Genomic DNA, 3,571 nt, shown 5'->3' with positions numbered 1-3,571 from the left:
GCCGTATCTAATTGTGGTTTTGATCTATGTTTTCCTGATGATTGATGATATTGAACATCTTTTCATGTACTTTTAGAAGTTATTAAAAAATTACTTTAGGCAGATGGAGAGGAAAAGGGGTCCTTGGAAACTTGTTTATTTTAAATCAACTCCAGAAACATTTCTGGTTTACCAGGAAAGCCCCGGCTCTTAGAGCCCAGCCAGCAACCTTTGATATGCAAATACAGGCCATTAGAAACTGGATCCCCCCAAACATGGCGATTCCCACCTTTGTCCTCTTGCCCTTGCCCCCACATGTGCCTGGCAACAGGGCTGCCCCCACTTATCCCCACCTGTGTAAAACATCATGGTGCCCTGTATTTGCATATTAAAAGGCTAGGGTGAGAGGGCCAGTTCTTTCGTGGGCTATGTGAATGACATGCCTGGTTAAACTAATCCTTAAGCCCTATGCAAATTAGACACCACCTCCTTCAGCCTCCTCATACACCTGGCTGGTATCCCCGCACTTGGGGTCTCCTCTCTTGGCCTTGGAGCCCCCCTCCCCCTCTCTCTGTACAGGAGACCTTCTTCCTTTTTTCTTCTCCTTTCTTGCCTATTAAACTCTCCACTCCTTAACACCACTTCACGTGTATCTGTGTCATTTCATCCAATGCGTGTGAGACAAGAGCCCTGGTGTTCCTCCACTTATTTTTTTTTTTTTTTTTTTTTTTTGAGACGGAGTCTCGCTCTGTCGCCCAGGCTGGAGTGCAGTGGCGCGATATCGGCTCACTGCAAGCTCCACCTCCCGGGTTCATGCCATTCTCCCGCCTCAGCCTCCGAGTAGCTGGGACTACAGGCGCCCGCCACCACGCCCGGCTAGTTTTTTGTATTTTTAGTAGAGACGGGGTTTCATCATGTTAGCCAGGATGGTCTCGATCTCCTGACCTCGTGATCCACCCGCCTCGGCCTCCCAAAGTGCTGGGATTACAGGCTTGAGCCACCGCGCCCGGCCTGGTGTTCCTCCACTTATCAGAGCCGTATCATTTTGGTGCATGGGTCAGGAAAATGCAAAGTACAGCCTTCGTTGGAGTGGTGAGTTTGGGAGCAATCCTAAAATCTGTTCTATCATTGTGAGGCGCTCTTAGCCTCTATATTAAAATAAATTAAACGGACGTCCGTCAGCATAATACATACACTTAGCATTGGCTGCGGTACTAAAGACTTGGATGTGAGGCTTGCTGGGGAGAACATGGAGAACCCCCCATTACCCATAGGTACTGGGAATGTTGGCCATGTTTGAAGTAGCTTCTTTTGTTAGGGATAATGCTCAAAATCCTAAGGAAATTGAACACTAGAACAAAGGATTCTTATCAAAGCAATTTTACTTCTGTGCAGAGGGTTGCCTCCTTGGCCAGTTGCCATGAGAGCACACCTGAACAAAGGGCATAAGAGCCTTTACTCCTGACGCAAGTCCTGCCCCTGTACCCTTTCCCCATTGGCCGGGATTGGGTCGTACAATCTAAATTGATCCTGGTTGGCTAAACATTACTTTTTTTTTTTAGACGAGTCTCGCTGTCTCCCAGGCTGGAGTGCAGTGGCACGATCTTGGCTCACTGTAAGCTCCACCTCCCAGGTTCACACCATTCTCCAGCCTCAGCCTCCTGAATAGCTGGGACTACAGGCGTCCGCCATCATGCCTGGCTAATTTTTTGTATTTTTAGTAGAGATGGGGTTTCACTGGGTTAGCCAGGATGGTCTCGATCTCCTGACCTTGTGATCCGCCCACCTCAGCCTCCCAAAGTGCTGGGATTACCGGCGTGAGCCACCGCCGGCCCATTTCATTTTTTAAGATAGGGTGGGCTCCTAAAATCAAGTGGAGAGGAAGAGCAACGGGTGTCTGTAATGAGGTAGAAAGTTAGTCCTCTTTCCAAATAAGGAAAGGAATGTGAGCTGGTACTGATAATGCTTGGCGCTGTGGTGTGCCTGGGCATCTAACAAAGACAAAAAGGAAAAAAGGAAAAAAAAGGCGGGGAGTACTATGAATTAAAGAATAAAAGATTGATCAGATTATGTGAAGAGAAACCTCATCATATCCCACATTTTCGCAGGGACACGTTGCCATCATGTGAGGCTGGGAAAAGTTCTGAGGCAACTGGGAATTTCTGGCCAGGGCCCATCCTGGCATGATTCAAAGGCCTCTGGACCGGACGCAGCCTGCAACAGCCGGGTGTTGGCAGAGAATCTTCAACTATCCTGTGGCCAAACTTTCTGTCTCTATCCATGGTCTCTTACCCTCTCTGTGTGTCTAATGTGCAGGAGTCTTTACGGTTCAGGGAAACAGGTCTGTTAGAAGAGATCACAAATCACGGCAGCCAGTAACTCAATAAACGTCTCTCTACGGTTTCTCTGGCAAGCACGTGGTATTTCTAAGCCACCTAGTGGAAATAAAAATCCTCTTCATGAGACACATTGCTGGTTCTCTATGGCACATTGTAGCTTCACATCTTTTCCATTTTGCGCTTTTCTACTGCGACTTCTGTGAACGGGAAAGCTCTGCTTTTAACAGTTAGGAGTAAAATGTCTTCTGCAGCCAGATGTTCGTCCTAATATTGTCCCATCAATAGAAAAATGGCCATTTGGTTCCTACATTCTTTTAAGGCACCTATTCTGTCTCCAGTTAAGATAGTACTTCATTAGTAAGGAAATTTTAAGTCTGGAAGTTAACCAGAACCATTTTCCTATGGGTAAATGCTTTATCATAGGCCGTAACAGCAGGATATAGAGTTCAATCTAGCATGCCCTCTCCGTTAAAGGGTTCTTGCCCAATTACATGATTTTTCTTGAAATGCATTTTTTTAGGAAGGCGCAAAGACCACACCAGTCTAGGAGGTCAAAGGCAAACAAAAGGCAGAGGACTAAGACTGCTTGGGGAAAGCATGACTAAGGCCCCAAAGTTGAATTCCTCTGGTGTCATGGCTTGGAGGGTCACATCTGCAGTCACAGGTCACAGGCAGCACATTTAAATAGGCGCTGGGAATCCAGAAACCATGGAGAGAAGGTAGTTGGGGGAACGCCCCCTACTGCTTTTGTCTCCATCCTGGATCACATACCGAAAGGAAGGAGACCAAAAGAATGCTTTTATTCTCACTTCTCTTTCTAGATGGGAAATAGATCGTGTATAACATGCACTCCCCTTGAGTGTATTTTAAAGCACTGGGACTCCTTCGACCCTGAAACTTTGAAGAAAAAGTGGCTTATTTTCTTTCACACAGGGCATGGCCTTTCTTTCTTTCTTTTTTTTTTTTTTTGAGATGGAGTCTCACTCTGTTGCCCAGACTGGGTGCGATCTCGGCTCACTGCAACCTCCGCCTCCCAGGTCCACGCCATTCTCCTGCCTCAGCCTTCCAAGCAGCTGGGACTACAGGTGCCTGCCATCAGGCCCGGCTAATTTTTTTTGTATTTTTAGTAGAGACGGGGTTTCACCGTGTTAGCCAGCATGGTCTCGACCTCCTGACCTCGTTATCCACCCGTCTTGGCCTCCCATAGTGCTGGGATTATAGGCGTGAGCCACCGCGTCCTGCTGGGTGTGGCC

Source organism: Macaca fascicularis, chromosome 20 (assembly GCF_037993035.2).
Source record: "Macaca fascicularis isolate 582-1 chromosome 20, T2T-MFA8v1.1".
Taxonomy (NCBI): domain Eukaryota; kingdom Metazoa; phylum Chordata; class Mammalia; order Primates; family Cercopithecidae; genus Macaca; species Macaca fascicularis.
This window is presented reverse-complemented; position numbering follows the sequence as displayed.